We start from the raw sequence: 17,493 nt of genomic DNA, 5'->3' as shown, positions 1-17,493 counted from the left end.
GAGGGCATCCAAGGAAGCTGATGGTCAGTAGGTTCAGGACAGACAACAGGAAACGCTCCTTTTACAGAGTGCTTAAAATGTGAAATCTGCTGCCAGAGGATGTTGTGATGGCCACAGGATAAACAGCTTTAAAGGGGGATTAGATAGATTCACGGAAGATAAGTCTATAAATGGCTACCAGCCTTGGTGACTGAGGGGAACCTCCAAATTCAGAGGCACCAATTCTCTGAATCCCAGTGCCAGGAGGCAACATCAGGGGAAAGCCTCAGTCTCTATGCCCTGTTGTTGGCTGCCCAGAGGAACTGATTGGTCACTGTGTGGGACACGATGCTACGCTTAGACGGACCATTGGTCTGATCCAGTTGGGCTCTTCTTATGTTACAATGTTAAATGCCAATACCTTTCTGTTATCTAGGAAAACAAAATTCAAGCCCACTAGCAGTCTTAGAGTTCTCTCAGCTGATTTCTGGCGTAGCGCTGTTCCTCCCCTGCTTATCAGCGATCCGATCACTGATAAGTGAAACTGGCAAGGGCCAAGCAGGAGTGAACAACAATGCTCCCACGGCCCTCCGAACACCCAAAGCAAACCAGAACAGCCCGGAGCTATAGAAAACGCTCCCGCTAATCCCCGCAGCCCCCGGCACTGTAATTTACATGGGTCATTGCCACAAACAAGCAGGAGGCAGCATGCAGCACTCCCGCATGCCCAAACTTTGACGGGGACTGAGATAGGGGGTGGATGGTCCTGTCGTTACTACGGCAAAACCCCGCCCACACCAAAGCGCACCCAAACGGACCACAAAAGTCCTCCCTTCCCTTCCAGGGAGGCAAATACACTCCTGCAGCCTAGCAGCGTTGCTGCTGGCTGCTATAAATGGATTCTCTGAAGAAAAAGGCAGCTTCAGGTGGTGAACTTTGAGGCATTCGATCTCTGCTCAGATCTCTTCCTGACCCAGATCCCTTCTCAAGCCCAGTCCCCTAATATCCAGGAATTTCCCAGCAAGGAGTTTAATAACACTAAATATCACTAGGGTTGCCAACTCCAGGTTGGGAAATACCTGGAGACTTTGGGGGTGGCGCCTTATGAGGGTCTGGGACATAATGCCATAGAGACCAACATCCAAAGTGGACATTTACTCCAGGTGAACTGATCTCTGTCTCCTGGAGATCAGTTTTAATAGCAGGAATCTAGCTACCATGTGGAGGTTTAAGTTTCACCTTAAAGACCAACAATATTTTGCAAGGGGTTAAACTTTTGTGAATTGAATCTGGCATTTGATAAAGTGAGCTTTGACTCAATGAAAGCATATACCTTGGAAAGTTTTGTTCATCTTCAAGGTACCACTGGACTTGAAATTTGTTTTGTTACAACACACAAGCAAGGCTATCCACCTGAAACTGTCTTACCTAGGAGATGTAAGACAGTGAATTTTACTTCACTGCCATTGGTTCTTAAATCTGTACAATGTTGCATTCTGGACCACTGCCTACCAGCACTGTATGGCACTGCTCAGCTATGTATGACTTTGCTCACTGTGCTGGATTCCTTGTCTGATGAAGTGTGCTTAACAGCACATGAAAGCTTATGTTCTAAATAAAAATTGGTTGGTCTTAAAGGTGAGACTTGACTCCTGCTTTGTTCAATTGCTTCAGACCAACATGGCTGCCTGCTTGGATTTACCTAGGAGAGAACTCACAAGAGGAGAATACATGGCTGGCTTCAGGCCAGAAAGTGCAATGCATACAGATTAGGCTGAAAATGGACCTGTTCTCACACACTTAACTGTGTAATGAACCACACAATGCCTCTAGAACTAGAAGCAAAAATGACACAGACAAAGCCTGCCAAAAGAGATATTCCACAGCCCATGTTATTTATTTGGGATATGTCTTGCTGCTAAAAGGGGGAACACTGGCCAGAGAGCAGAAAACAAACATACATTTCTATGCAAAAAAAGATTAAACATAAGGTATCCTGGGAGATCCACCACTTACCATTTATGTAAAGCAAAAAGCCAACAGAAGTACATAAAGGGAGGGGAGGAACTCCTCCGCAAGCAAAATCTTTTAGAAATTGGGAGGGGGCTGTCAAGAGAGGCTGGACAAGACTAGCTGAAATTCTTATCAAGGGTTCGGCTAAGAAGCACCCCGCGGTGTGATACTAAAGAATCTCACATTATGAAATAATTCAGGAATAACAAAAATAACCAGCTATGTGACCTAGTGACTCTCTTGATTCTGAGAGAGTTATGTGTCAAGTCTGCTATGGGTTACTCAATATCTGTATTAAGGTTGGTTCTGAAGTGAAGGAGTCTGGGTACTTTACAGTGTACACCGGGGGCTGCTAGCTCACTCTCCTGCCCCCTCTCTAGAAATGCCTTTGTTGTGTAACCTGCTTTGAAATGCTAACCTGTGAACAAGATAGTGGCGCCTTCCCAGCCTTGTTCTCTGTGGGGAGTATGGGGTGTCAAGACTTCGGTCTGGGAACGAAAGAAGTAGCATCCTAGTGTGAAGATGTGTTGCATAGATTGCCCCCCCGTAGGAATCCTTTAGATTCATACTTTAAATACTGGATTAGTGCATATGTGTTTCAGTCCTTCAATCTCTGCCATGGTCCACAGTTCTGATTACAATAAACTTGCTACTTTATCAAGAGACTCGTTATTGAATTCAGCCGACTTGACATTTTGAAGGACTCCCTATCTTGGAGTTCAACCTTTCCGGCAACTGAAAAGGCGATGTCCGAACAGTCTCCGGAGAATGGAGGATTCCCAACCAGAGTGGAGGGGGCCGAGACACCCTGGCACATCCATACTGCCAGAAGGACCGCGGCCTCCCCTCCACAGTTTCAGCTGGTGGCGACCCCACGGCAATACCAGCCAAGAACCTCCACTACTCTGATGGATCAAGCCCCGGTCCGTCGGGAGGCGATCATGACCCGCCACACCAAGCGGGTCCAACTGGCCGAGGCCGCCGCCGTCCACCCGGGCGAGGCGAGCGAAGGCGCCAGCGCCGCGGGGGCGCAGGACCTCGAGAGTGGAAGCGAAGGGGCCGAGTGCGGAGCGGAGGACGGAGGGGCGAGCCCCAAGGACCAGACCGATGAGGAGTACGAGACGTTTCGCGCGATGGTCCGCAGGGATATCGACAGGGCGGTGAGAGACCTAAAGGACCAGATGCAGACCCTGACCGCGCAGCTGGGCAGAGCGCTGGGGGTGACCGGGGCTCGCCAGCAACAGCCAGCCCCGGCGGGTCCGCGGGGACCCCCGGCTCGACAGGGCCCCGCCGCTCCTCCACCCGGAGCGGCCCCGCAAGCCCCAGCGGCGCCCCCCCCTGCCCCGGTCAGACAAAGAGACCTGGGGGGGGGCCGGGAGCTGGACGCCACGTTCGACGGGGACCCGGAGGAAGTGAACTACTTCGCGATCCAAGCAAACAGCTACATGCACTACTGGGGGGACTCATTCCCCGATGAGATGAGCCGCGTGGACTACCTCGGGTCGAAGCTACGGGGCGCAGCGAAGAAGTGGTATGTGAGCCTATGCGAAACCAACAGCCCGGTCCTCCATTTCGTAAACACTTTCGTGCAGGCCCTGCTGACCCAGTACGAGGACCCCCTGCAAGAAACCCGAGCGCTGGCGGCGCTGCGGAACATGAAGCAAGGGGCCCGATCCATCCGGGAGTACGCGGCCGACTTCCAGGCCAACGCCGCCCGGGCTCGGAACTGGAACGAGGTGATGAAGATCGAGCACTTCACCAATGGGCTGAACCCGAGCATCCTGGATAGAGCGCTCACGCAAGCCCGCCCCGATACCCTGGTGGGGTGGATTCAGCTGGCGGGGGAGGTGGAGACCAACCTGAAACGAGTGGCGATGCTGCGCCAAGCACTGGCCGCCGGCAGGGGAATGCCGAAAGCAAGCCCCGGGAAGGCTGAGCCACCTAAAGTCAAGAAGCAGGCGGTGGCTGCCCCGGGGGGGCCCCGACGTTGTTTTCGGTGTGGGGACCCCAACCATCTAGCCTCCGGCTGCCCCCAATCAGCCACCGGGGCCGCCCCATCGCAGGGAGCCACCCGCCCGGGCACCCCCGGCCCCAAGAAAACCACCGGCCGCCCTAAGGACGCTGCGAAGAGCAGCGCGCTCCTGGTGCAAGACGACCTACAAGAGGAGGAGGTGCGTCTGTCAGAGGAGCTGGCCGAGCTGGCGTGGGAAGAGGAGCCGGCGGGAAACGACGCCGACCTGCTTTGAACGGTGCCAACCAGCAGGTCGACCGAGAGGAGGCACCGCTCACGGTGAGACCCACGGGAAGGTTGTACTTTATAGTGGTCAAATTGTTGAACCCAAAGCTAAAAAGGTTCCTACAGATCCGGGCCCTCATAGACTCGGGCTGTAATAGAGAGCTGATTTCCCCCAAGGTGGTGGAGGCTCTGGGATTGAAACGCTTACAACTGCCCCACCCCATGCACTTTGAACAGATGGATGAGTCAGTAATGGGGGGGGAACCCTGCACGCAAGAGACTGAGCCGTGCCCCCTGGGGATTGAGGATCACTGGGACTCAGAGACGTTTGTGATCGCGCCCGCCTGCGGCTACCCCGTGGTCCTGGGAGTGGGGTGGTTGGAAAAGCACGAGCCCCTCATCCGCTGGAGAGCCCAGACCATCAGATTTCCCGACCCAAGTTGCAACCAGCACCTTTGGCAGGCAGCATGGGGGCCACGAGCGCCAGCCGCTCGGGAGAGGGCGTGCGTCCTGGTGGAAGAGGTGCACCATGTCCCGGACGCCTACCGCGACCTGATGGAGGTATTTAGTGAGCGGGAGGCCAACCAGCTACCCCCCCACAGGAGCACAGACTGTGCGATAGAACTAATCCCCGGGGAAAGCCTTCCCAGGGCCAAGCTCTACCAAATGGGGTGGGCTGAGAAGGAGGAGCTGCGAAAATTCCTAGACTTGAACTTGAAAAGGGGGTTCATCAGACCCGCGACGGCCCCCCACGCGGCCCCCGTGTTGTTTAGAAAGAAAAAGGACCACAGTCTTAGGCTTTGCACGGATTTTCATGGGATTAACGCGATTTCCATGTCAAACGCCTACCCCATCCCCCTCATCAAAGATTTGCTAAGCACGGTGGCGGGGGGGAAGATTTTCACAAAGCTTGACCTGCGGGACGCGTACTTCCGAGTGCGCATCAAGGAGGGGGATGAGTGGAAAACGGCGTTCAACACCCCGATGGGGCAATTTGAATATTTAGTCATGCCGTTTGGATTGCAAGGGGCACCGGGGGTGTTCATGAATTTCATAAATGATGTATTGCGGGAATTTCTGTACAAGGGGGTGGTGGTGTACCTTGATGACATCATTATTTATTCGCAAGACGAACAATCCCATGTGAAACTAGTGAGGGAAGTGCTGGCCACCCTGCTGAAGCACCAGCTCTACGCCAAGCTGTCTAAATGCGAGTTCCACCGCACGGAACTAGACTATTTGGGCTTCCGGGTGTCTGGGGACGGGCTGGCCATGGATCCAGCCAAAGTTCAGGCAGTTCTAGAGTGGGCCCCCCCGAGGACACATAGACAGCTCCAAAGTTTCCTCGGATTCTCCAATTTCTATAGGACATTCATTGAGGGGTTCGCCCAGATCGCTCTGCCCCTAACAGACCTCCTGAAGACGAAGGGGAAGGGGGAGGAGGCAAAGCGACCAGGGGCCAGGCTGAATTGGACACCGACTTGTCAGGCGGCTTTCGACCGGCTTAAACAACTGTTCACAAGCGAGCCGGTCTTAAGCCACCCAGATGAGCGGAAGGGGGTTGTGGTCCAATGCGACGCCTCCGACGTCGCCGTAGGAGCCATTCTCATGCAGAGGGATGAGGAGGGGAAGCTGAGACCCTGCGCTTACATTTCGCAAAAGTTCTCGGAGGAGCAGAGGAACTGGTCAGTGTGGGACAAAGAGGCTTTCGCTGTCATGTTTGCACTGAAAACTTGGAGGTCCTGGTTGGAGGGAGCCAGGGTGCCCTTTGAGATATGGACGGACCACAAAAATCTAGAGGCACTAACAGGGAAAAGAAAATTGAGTGAAAAGCAAATCAGGTGGGCGGGCTTCTTCTCCAGATTCGACTTCACCCTGAAACACATTCCGGGGACCCGCAATTTCCTAGCAGACGCCCTGTCCAGGCTCCCACAGCATGAGAGCCAGAGAGAGGAAGTGGTAGATTCCCTGATCCCCCCCACACAAGTGGCGGCTATGGTCACTACCCGCTCGCAGAGGAAAAAGGAATTGAGCGGGCTAAGCAAAGAACGAATCACCCTAGAGGCCGAACGGGAGGGAGGTGGGCGGCCGGAGGGGTTGCAGAAAAGAAAAGACGCTCTTTGGTACAAGGGGGAGAAACTGTACATCCCGGAAACATTAAGGAAAGAAATTCTCCAACTATGTCACTGCTCCAAATTAGCTGGGCACTTCGGCTATGTAAAAACCTTGCACTTGGTGCACCGGCAGTTCTGGTGGCCGTCCCTAAAGAAGGATGTGTCGGACTTTGTAGCTGGTTGCCCGGTGTGTGTGATGGCAAAAAGGAGGGGGGGGGAAACCCCCGGGACTCCTACAGCCTCTGGAAACAGCAAAACGGCCATGGGCCATGGTGTCCATGGACTTCATAGTCGAGCTACCCCCCTCCCGGGGGAAAACAGTCATACTGGTGGTGGTGGACACGTTTTCAAAACAAGCCCACTTCATCCCCTGCAGCCAATTACCCACGGCCAAGAAACTAGCGACTTTATTTTTCGACCACGTGGCCAAACATCACTCCATCCCTGACAAGGTCATAAGTGACAGGGGGCCTCAGTTCGTTGCCACCTTCTGGCGGGAGTTTTGTAAGTTACTAGGGATGGAACAGGGGCTAAGTTCTGCCTATCACCCCCAGACGGACGGACAGACTGAGAGAGTGAACGGGGTGCTAGAGCAGTACCTACGGTGCTTTGTGAGCCTACGCCAGTCGGACTGGGTGGACCTCCTCCCCTTCGCTGAATACGCTTACAACAACAGCGCTCACAGTTCCACAAAAGCATCTCCCTTTGCAACAGTATTCGGGTATGAGGGAAAGCCGATTCCCATGCTGCCAGGGGGGGAGGGATTGACGGGCTCAAGTTTCGAGCAATGGTGGCAAGGTCCCAGCCAATGTTGGCCAGCCATTCAAGAAAACCTGAAGCTGGCCAAGGAGGCGTATAAGAAACAGTACGATAAAAGCCATGTGCCAGTCTGGGACTTGAAGGTGGGGGACTCCGTGTACCTGTCAACAAAAAACCTGCCTCTGGCACAACCGTCTAGGAAATTGGCTTTTAAGTTCTTAGGGCCATTCAAAATCAAGCGGGTAATCAACCCGGTGACAGTAGAGTTAGACCTCCCCCCTGCTCTTGGTAAAGTCCACCCTGTTTTTCATTGCAGCCTACTGCGCAGATCTCCGGGGCCGTCCAAATGGCATTCACAAGATTCACCAACCCTCCCCTCGAAGGGGGAGTGCCGGAGCCTCTCGGGGCCCGAGTTCCGGAGCCATAAATGTGACTCGCCCTCCTTGCAAGGCCGCCCGGCAGGAGGGGGATCCTAGGGGGGGCAGTATGTCAAGTCTGCTATGGGTTACTCAATATCTGTATTAAGGTTGGTTCTGAAGTGAAGGAGTCTGGGTACTTTACAGTGTACACCGGGGGCTGCTAGCTCACTCTCCTGCCCCCTCTCTAGAAATGCCTTTGTTGTGTAACCTGCTTTGAAATGCTAACCTGTGAACAAGATAGTGGCGCCTTCCCAGCCTTGTTCTCTGTGGGGAGTATGGGGTGTCAAGACTTCGGTCTGGGAACGAAAGAAGTAGCATCCTAGTGTGAAGATGTGTTGCATAGATTGCCCCCCCGTAGGAATCCTTTAGATTCATACTTTAAATACTGGATTAGTGCATATGTGTTTCAGTCCTTCAATCTCTGCCATGGTCCACAGTTCTGATTACAATAAACTTGCTACTTTATCAAGAGACTCGTTATTGAATTCAGCCGACTTGACAGGTATCCTGGGAGATCCACCACTTACCATTTATGTAAAGCAAAAAGCCAACAGAAGTACATAAAGGGAGGGGAGGAACTCCTCCGCAAGCAAAATCTTTTAGAAATTGGGAGGGGGCTGTCAAGAGAGGCTGGACAAGACTAGCTGAAATTCTTATCAAGGGTTCGGCTAAGAAGCACCCCGCGGTGTGATACTAAAGAATCTCACATTATGAAATAATTCAGGAATAACAAAAATAACCAGCTATGTGACCTAGTGACTCTCTTGATTCTGAGAGAGTTATGCATCCATTGAGTCTAAGAAGAAGGCAGGATAGAAATATATTAGAATCATAGAACTGGAAGGGACCTCCAGGCTCCTCTAGTCCAACTCCTTCAACAATGCAAGAAATTCACAAATACCTTCTCCCCACACATAACTCCAGTGACCCCTGCTTCATGCCGAGAAGAAGGCAAAAACTCCAGGATTCCATGCTAAATTGGCCTGGAGAAAAATTACTCACTGGCCCCGAAATGGCAATCAGCATTCCCCCTGGGTGTGTAAGAAAGGACCACAAGAACTATGCACTGATGCAGCCCTTCCTGCCCTCTTTCTCATGATCTGCCTAATTCACAGAATCAGCATTGCTGTCAAATGGCCATCTGTTTAAAAACCTCCAAAGAAGGAGAGCCCACCACCTCCCAAGAAAACCTGTTCCACTAAGGAACCACTCTAACTGTCAGGAAGTTCTTCCTAATGTTGAGTCGGAAACTCTTCTGATTTAATTTCAACCTACTGGTTCGGGTACAACCTACTGTGGCAACCAAAAACAATTCTGCACCATCCTCTATATGACAGCCCTTCAAGTACTTGATGGTGATATCATCTCTCAGTCATTTCCTCTCCAAGCTAAATATACCCAGCTCCTTCAACCTTTCCTCATAGGACTTGGTCTCCAGACCCCTCACTATATTCCCTCTATTCCTTCATCCAAATCCTTTATTCAACCATGCCAAGGGAATTATACCAGTTCGATCTACAATTGTAAACAGAGATGCAAGGGGAGAAGCCCACCACTCTGGGTCTAATTTTAAGATTTTGGAGGAAATGGCATCCAGGCCAGGAGTTTTTTTTTCTAATTTCAGTTGTGTAATTAATTCTTTTATTTCCTCCAGAGGGACAGGAGACCAGTCAAGTAAATCAGCTAGAGGAAAATCAGATGGTTCAGCACAAGTTAGATCTTGATGGAACAGAACTGAGAAGTGCTGAAACCAAATATAAGAGGAAATGGCAGACATAGATGGGTCATCAGCCTGGAACGCACCTGAGACTATGGCCCAGAATTTATTAGAATTGTTTAAGGTAATAGCATGATATAGCTCCTCCCATTGAGTTTTAACATAATTGTGCCTCTTTTTTGTGATAAGGTGGTGCAACTGAGTCTTAAGCGCAAAGTATTGTGATGACAAGGTCAGGGCCTTTGAATTGCGGTATTGATTGTAAACTTTATGCAGTAGAGTTTTTGTTTCTTTACATTCTCTGTCGAACCATCAGTGTGTAGAGTTTACTAGAATAGTTGCACCTCTGCTTGGGCACCCTGAACTGACACTCAGTGATTCAGAGATATAAGATGTTAAAGATACAGTGGGGCCAGATCTGAAGAGCTGTTGGGTTTTCCAAACTGTGCGATCATTCCATGGAATTCTGGGCATGGATCCTGTTAGGTGGATCTGTTACTGGTTGACAGATCACGCCCAAAGAATGCTTCTGAATGGTTCCTCATCCTTTTAGAGAGGAGTGACAAGTGGAGTGCCTCAAAGACCTGTCCTGGGACCTGTTTTGTTCAACATCTTTATCAATGATTTGGATGAAGGAATAAAGAGAAAGTTTATTACATTTGCAGATGGGAGGAGTTGCAAATACAGTAGAACACAGAGATAGGATACAGGATGATCTTGACAGGCTGGAAAACTGGGCTAAAATCAATGAAATTTTAGCAGGAATAAATATAAAGTTCTGCATTTAGATAGGAAAAATCCAATGCATCATCATTGTAGGATGGGGGAGACTTGTCTTGGCAGTAGTATATGGGAAAAGGATCTGGAGGTCTTAGTGGACCATATACTAAACATGAGTCAGCAGTATGATAGCAACATAGAATCATATAGTTGGAAGGAATCTCCAGGGCCATCTAGTCCAACCCCCTGCACAATGCAGGAAACTCACAAATACCTCCCCCTAAATTCACAGGATCTTCATTGCTGTCAGATGGCCATCTAGTCTCTGTTTAAAAACCTCCAAGGAAGGAGAGCCCACCACCTCCTGAAGAAGCCTGTTCCACTGAGGAACCACTCTAACAGTCAGGAAGTCTTTCCTAATGTTGAACTGGAAACTATTTTGATTTAATACCAACCCATTGATTCTGGTCCTGTCTTCTGAGGCCACAGAAAACAATTCCACACCATCCTTTATACGACAGTCCTTCAAGTACTTGAAGATCATATAAGCTCTCAGTCACTGCCTCTCCAGGCTAAACATGCCCACCTCCTTCAACCTTTCTTTATAGGACTTGGTCTCCAGACCCCTCACCATCTTCATCGCCCTCCTCTGGACCTGTTCCAGCTTGTCTATATCCTTCTTAAAATGTGGTGCCCAAAACTGAACATAATACTCCAAGTGAGGTCTTACCAGAGCAGAATAAAGTGATACCACCACGTCAAGTGATCTGGACACTATACTTCTGTTGATACAGTGCCAAATCACATTTGCCTTTTTAGCCAGCACATCACACTGTTGACTCATGTTCAGCATATAGTCCACTAAAACCCCTAGATTCTTTTTGCACATACTACAGCAGACAAGACTACCCCATCCTATAGTTATGCATTGGATTTTTCCTACCTAAATGCAGAACTTTACATTTATTCCTGTTAAAATTCATTTTATTGGTTTTAGCCCAGTTTTCCAGGCTGTCAAGGTCATCCTGTATTCTTTTTCTTTCTTCTACTGTATTTCCAACCCCATCCAATTTAGTATCTTCTGCAAATTTAATAAACATTCCCTCTATTCCTTCATCCAAATCATTTATAAAGTTGTTGAACAAAACTGGTACCAGGACAGATCCTTGAGGTACTCCACTTGCCACTCCTCTCCAAGAGGATGAGGAACCATTCACAAGCACTCTTTGGGTGCGATCTGTCAACCAGTTACAGATCCACCTAACGGTAACAGGATCCAAAGCACATTTTACCAACTTGTCAACAAGAATGTGGAACCTTATCAAGAGCCTTACTGAAAGCAAGATGAACTATGTCTACAGCATTCTGCTGATCCAGCAAGGTAGTCACTCAAAAAAGGATATAAGGTTAGTCTGACAAGACTTGTTCTTGAGAAACTCATGCAAACTCAGTAATTACAGCCATCTTTTCTAAATGTTCCAGGACTGACTGTTTAATATGTATAGACATCAAGCTGATGGGTCAGTAGTTACCTGGTCTCTCCTGTTTCCCCTTCTTGAAGATAGGAACAACATTTGCCCACCTCCAGTCTTCTGGCACCTCATATATTTTCCAAGAATTCTCAAAAATAATGGACAGAGGCTCAGAAATTGTGCCCTCAAGTTCTTTTAGTACCCTTGGATACAGTTCATCTGGCCCTGAGGACTTAGTTTCATTTCAAGAAATGTGTTTATGTCCTACCCCTATGTCGATCCTAGGCTGCAACCCCCTTCCCTCATCATATGTTGTTTTTGCCAGGTTGATCACCGTTTCCCTCGCAAGAGAAGACTGAGGAGAATTGAGCAGTTCTGCTATCTCTTTATCACACAATTTCTCTTTCCTGTCCTCTCAATGGGCCTACCATGTCCTTGCTCTTTTTCTTACTTTGCACATAAGAAAATAACCCCTTTTTTTGTTTTTAGTATTGCTCACTAGCCTAAGCTAAAACTGAGATTTAGCTTTCCTAACTTACTCTCTGAAAGTACAGGTTATTTGTTTATAGTGATCCTTGGTTATAAGAACCTCCTTCCATTTTTTAAATGAGTCTTTTAAAAAAATTTCTCATGCCTTTAGAGAGCTGTTTATGGAGCCATCTTGGCTTCATAGGCTCCTTCCAGTTTTCCTCCTCAAAGGAATTGTTTGTAATTGTGCCTTCAATATTTCACTTTTAAGAAACTCCCACCCTCTTGCTCCCTTTTCCTTATGTAATTCTGGCCATAAAATTCTACCAAGCATAACTCTTAAGTTTATCAAAATTTGCTTTCCTGAAGTTCAGCCTATGTCTCTGTCTACGTACAGTTTTTCCCTTCCCCAAGACTGTAAATTCCAAAATCAAATGGTCACTATAACCCAGGACACCCACTATTTCCACCTCATCAGCCAGTTCTTCCCTGTCAGTGAGAATCAAATCCAAGATAACAGATCCCCTTGTTTGCTTCTCCACTTTCTGGAAAATGAAGTTGTCAGCAAGACAAGTCAGCAATTTATTTAACCTTTCATTTTTATCAGAGTTGGACTTCCAAGCAATGTCCAGGTAACTGAAATTTCCCATGACCACTGCATTCTGTCTCTTTGTGAATTTTATTATCTGTTCTAGGAGTGTCTCATTCAAGTCTTTTGCCTGACTTGGTGTTCTATAGGAGACGCCCACCATAATATCACTGTTATTTCTTACTCCTTTTATTTTTACCCAGAGACTCTCAACTGAACTGCCAGTTAGATGAATGAATTTCCTCACAAGTCTATACTTCCTTCCCATATAATCCGATGCCTCTGACCTTCCTTTATTTCTGTCCCTTTTGAATAAATTGCATCCTAATTTTCCAATTGTGAGCATCATCGCTCCAAGTTACAATAATCTATAATAATAATTTCCCTATGGTGGTGGTCAAATGGAGCTCTCCCATTGGCTTAGGGGTACATTCCATGCACTCCATAAATCATTGGCCCATCATGGCTCACTCAGCATTTCTGGCCTACCATTGGCTGACTCCCATGTCCTCACCTACTGCTGGCCCAGGAATGTTGAACAAACCACCAAAACAGTCTTACTTCAGAGACAGCCACATCTCTGTTGATCAGCTTCATGAAAGGCATCACCAGCAATATACCTCTGCTGCCCCATCAATGGTTCACACAGACAGCCACCAAGCACATGCAGCCTCTGAACTAGCCAGGAGACAGCTAAAGATCATTCAGAATTACAACCGTTCTCCAGATGGTAGAGATCAGTTTCATGGAGGTGGGTGGGAGTGAATGTCTTCATTTGGGTTGGTGGGAAGATAGCAAGGGAGCCTCTTGCCCAGAGCCTCTTTCTAGAGTATTTTTCCTCACAACTGGCCTTAAATAAATAAATAAATATTCCTAGAAGAATCATATTTCAGTAAGTTTCAGTAATGTCTATTAATCTGCAGTTCCCTTCCTGTATTAAGACTTCTGGTTCCTCCTGCTTGTTTCCCATATTCTGTGCATTAGTGTAGAGACACTGGAATGCATATTTTGTGGTCCTTGAGGTTTTCACTTCTGTACTTACCTGCAAGTTAATGTTACCTAGCCTATGTGCCACTCCATGCAAAACTTTAGCATTCTTATCTATTCTGAATTATACTAAGGTTTGATTTTTTTTCTTGCTCCCCTTATGATTTAGATTAAAGCCCTCCTTATTAGGTTTGCAAGGCTCTTACCAAACACATTTTTTTTACCCTCATGAGGTTCAAACCATCTCCAGATAGAAGTGTTTCCTCTTGAAAGTAGAATCCACGGCCCCAAAATCCAAACCATTCCTGATGACGTCATCTACATAGGCAGTCATTTACTTGCAGTATTTTGCTTTCCCTTCCTAAGCCACAGCCTTCAACAGGAAGAAATAATGAAAACACAACCTGAACTCCCAGGTCTTTCACCTTCTTGCCACATCGACTTTTATAATGTGTTCTGGATAATAGCCTGTGGGCTTGACAAGTCTTCCTACCCTTTCAGTCACGTCCTGGATGTGTGCACTCTTGAGATGACAAGTCCAGTTGGCACACTTTGGGTTCTATCTGTTGCAGATCAGCCTGAGTTGCAACCAGAGTCTGCTAACTCTGATAGTTCTATCTCAGATGACGAGCTGCCTGTCAGTTCTCAGCCATTAATAGAATAACAAGAGACTATGTCAGTAGATCAAATACTTGCAGCTGACCCAGAGCCAGAACAAGAGACTATGCCAGCAGATCAAATAATAACAGCTGAAGCTGAGCCAATGCCTGAGAGCTCAGAAGCAATTAGCTGGACAGCAGAAGCTAAGCTCAGCTGTCCTGTCTTCTCCAGGAGATGCCAGACTAAAAGGCATGGGGAGCTTCAGGAGAGGCAGAGGAATGAACAGCTCATGGCATGTTGGCAGCTGTCAAATGAGAGTGATTGCAGGATGGATGCCAAGGAAATTGGTCAGACAGCTAACTTATTAGTGTTGGCTATAATAGCACCTAGGAGAGGCAGGAAGGTCATAGATGCAACAAATGCGTTTGATACTGTTACTATCAGGCCTTGACTACTTTGACTCCTGGTCTGAATTGGACCTCCAGCTCTTCTGGACTCCTGACGTTGGACTTGTGTTGACTTGGCTATTTGACTCTGACTATTAGATTTAACTGGACTCTCTATTCTCTGGCACACTGACCTTGGACTGGACTCTCAATGCACACTACTACTTTGCTTTTCTTGACCCTCTGCCTGACCTCTTGGGAGGACCAGACCAGTGCACTATCCCTCCGAGTAGGGAATCCCCTATTAGCAGTGCACACTTTCTCCTACATTGGGGAGCAAAAGCTTGAGTCTTCTCATCCACAGGGGCCTAAGACATTTCCTTCAAGCTTTGTGGGGGCTGGGGAAGGAGCCCTTGTTTTAGTGGTCCAGAAAACAATATCTATGGGGATGTCCTTGAACTGATTGCTTAGCAACTCTGCTTTCAAATAATTACAATTTTACACTCACAGCTTTACTGGACTGACAGAGTGTTTCTGTCTGAGAGAGAGAGAAAAAAATGGAACTCCTCCTTAGGGTCAGGTTGTCTCTTGGGAGATTTCCCTCAATCCCCTCACAAACCACCATTTCCCCCAGGTGGCATAGGATACCTGCTCTATTCTTGCCTCTTCAATAGCCTTTGAGCCTTATGAACCTATCCTACAGATGTCTGAGTTCTTTTCTTTCACCAGGCAAAGCTGAACTTTAAATTCTCTCTCTCTCTACCTCATACTGCTTCTTAACTTATTAGTTTTAAGAAGGTTATTAAAATACAGAAAAGCCTAACAGCCCAACTGTTCTCATAGATTCAGGTGGGCAGCCATGTTGGTCTGAAGCAACAGAATAAAGTTTGAATCCAGGGGCACCTTTAAGGCCACCAAAGTTTTATTCTGGTAGAAGCTTTCATGTGGATGCACGGAACTCAAATTTTGTTTTATCCTCCTGGTAGTTCCCCCCACATTACTCTGTTGCTTCCCAGATACTTCTCTGAGGCCATATCAGATTTTCCTTTCATTTAACTCCCCTCCCCCAGAGTTTTCACAGCCTTCCATTGGCCTCTTGTAGGCCATGATCTTGTAGGCAGGTTGCCTCTCTGGGTTGGGAAATACCTGGAGATTTGGGAGGTGGAGCTTGAGGCTGGTGAGGTTTGGGGAGGGGAAAGACCTCAATGGGGTATAATGCCGTAGAGCCCACCTTCTAAAACAGCTATTTTCTCCTGGGGAATGGATTTCTGTCACCTGGAGATCAACTGTAACAACAGTAGATCTCCAGCTGCCAGGTGGAGATTGGCAACCCCAGTATAATATCTGGTCTTGCTGTACGTTGCAGAAACATCCCCTCCCTTTCCCCTGAAGACCAGCCAAGCTAAAATAGACCCAGCACCTTCCCTCAAAATTTAACCTGGGAAATTTCCATCCTGCCAATTTTCCATCAGAAATGAAAACTATCTTGATCGGTACTATGTGGAAAAAAGATTAAGTCACTAAACAGAAGGCTGCTATATCCCAAAAGGGCCTCTGAAGGACACTGATAATTTGTGAAAATGAGGCTCAGTGGCAATTTTTGTTCTGTCATTCCTAATAAAGGTGACTTCCTGTAGACGCTTCTCTCTGCATAACATGCCTCTATTCAACCATTATAATCAAGGTACATTATACATTTTCAAGTTAAAAAGGATAGTAATGTTAGATCAAGGCTCTCACAATGCTAATTGTGTATTAAAACCCACACCATGAAGAGTATCTTACTATTACTTTATAGAGATGAATTACAAATGAAACAGGATAGAAATAAAGTGTGCTTTATCATTTATGGATGGATATGCTTTGCGGGGGAAAGGCACCTTTGTTTTTGTACTCAAACAGAGAGCAGCTATACATGATCTGTCTGGATTCTAGAGCATCAGGCCATAGGTGGTGGAATGAATTCTTGAAATGTGTCCTCATTAGAGCTTCCCCTAGAAAGCTACCTAAAGAGAAACTAAAAGAAGTTATTGAATTTCGCACCAACTCTGGTTCAATACTAAAGTTCAGGCTTCTTTCATGGTTTCTTCACAGGACAAAATTCCAAACATCTTTTTTTTCCTCCTGGGATATTAACAAAATTCAGTAGGAGTGTTGCTCTTAAAACTGACACCAGCCTTAGCTTCAACAGCATAGCAGCAGTGTAAAAACTGTGATTACTAAAAGAATGCCATACAGAAATAAAACAATTGCGGAACATTCATCCAAGAAAAAAAATAGGATGACTGTGGTCTTCCCAACACTGCATATGAATTTAAAGAGAAAAAGTGTATACACACAAGCGCATGCATATTCATATATTAGGGTTGCCAACCTCCAGGAGAGGGCTGGGGACATCCCAGAACAACAGTAGTCTGTACATAAATTGTTCGTATATTGATTTAAAACATGTATTCCACTTCTCCTGGAGAAAATGTCTTTGGAAGGTGATTAGACCCCGCCAAGACCCCTCCCCTTCCTAAATTCTCCTCTCACAGGCTGTACCCTCAAATCTTCAGGTATTTCCAAATCCGGCATTGACAACCCTACCATAGATGAAATTTTAGGCTGTAGTTTAGTGCGAGTCATAAAAAGCTATTCCCTGGGACTGAGGGCACTCCTGGCCCTTAATTAAGCATTTGGAAATGGGCATTTGTAAGAAATAGTCAGAATGCTGTTACAAGGTTAGTTGATTGGCTTACGAAAAAGCTAGAAACAGTGAAACGTGATAAAAAGCTGGTGATCACGTGAAGGTGATTTTTTTTCTTTATAGCCAATATCTGAGGTTGGACTCCGGAGTTCAGAAGATTTTGGAGTTATTCACCCATCGAAGATTGGAAAAGCTTCTTCAGAGTCACTCAATGGAATGGACATAGTATCAGTGGTACTTTCCCTTTTAACCTTTTTGATATATTTGTATGAATTTGTTGATGCTTGAGCACTTATGGAATGAAATATTTTTTTCTAATGTAACTATTTGATATTTTGGGGGCAC

General features: G+C 47.2%; 1 pseudogene; it reads left to right on the top strand.

The window, feature by feature from the left end:
* The first annotated feature begins 3,125 nt into the window (after positions 1–3,125).
* Positions 3,126–17,493, top strand: part of LOC132577956 (dynactin subunit 4-like) — a 31,075-nt pseudogene continuing 16,707 nt past the window's right edge.

Source organism: Heteronotia binoei, chromosome 10 (genome assembly GCF_032191835.1).
Source record: "Heteronotia binoei isolate CCM8104 ecotype False Entrance Well chromosome 10, APGP_CSIRO_Hbin_v1, whole genome shotgun sequence".
In the NCBI taxonomy this organism is placed as follows: Eukaryota; Metazoa; Chordata; class Lepidosauria; order Squamata; family Gekkonidae; genus Heteronotia; species Heteronotia binoei.
This window is presented reverse-complemented; position numbering and strand designations above follow the sequence as displayed.